Genomic DNA, 365 nt, shown 5'->3' on the forward strand with positions numbered 1-365 from the left:
TGCTGGCGGATTACTAGGTCCGGAACTCTGCCGCTAACAACCTAGAGCAGCGAGCACCGCCGACTGCACCATCGCCGGGCCAGGATATTTTGTTGTTGTTAAGTGGTACTTTCTTTCTTGTGCAGATGCAGAGCCCTTGTTGTCAATATTCATTTTTTTCTAGTACAAGATGTGGGCAGCTGAACTCCGAGCATAGTCCCCCGGTGCGCTGCAGACAGGGTGGGCCACCGTGGAGAGTCTAGGGGTCCTGGGCGCAATCTGGAGGGAGAAAGCAGGATGAGAGTTAGTAAGGTGGGAGTTAGTGCGGTAGGAGTTATCGGAGGGGGAGTTGTTTGCTGTTTGTTGTTTAGCGATGTAGCCAAGTG

The 365-nt window shown here is 52.9% G+C and overlaps 1 protein-coding gene across 4 annotated transcripts in view; it reads right to left on the reverse strand.

Annotated features, from left to right (window-relative positions):
- Positions 1–27, reverse strand: part of Meis2 (Meis homeobox 2) — a 201,937-nt gene extending 201,910 nt beyond the window's left edge. For all 4 annotated transcript variants that reach the window (XM_006234746.5, XM_039104936.2, XM_006234751.5 and 1 more), the window contains exon 1: positions 1–27. This exon is cut by the window's left edge and continues 114 nt beyond it. The gene's annotated coding sequence lies outside the window, so the exon portion shown is untranslated.
- Between the last annotated feature and the right edge of the window lie 338 nt (positions 28–365).

This window comes from Rattus norvegicus, chromosome 3, assembly GCF_036323735.1.
Source record: "Rattus norvegicus strain BN/NHsdMcwi chromosome 3, GRCr8, whole genome shotgun sequence".
NCBI lineage: Eukaryota > Metazoa > Chordata > Mammalia > Rodentia > Muridae > Rattus > Rattus norvegicus.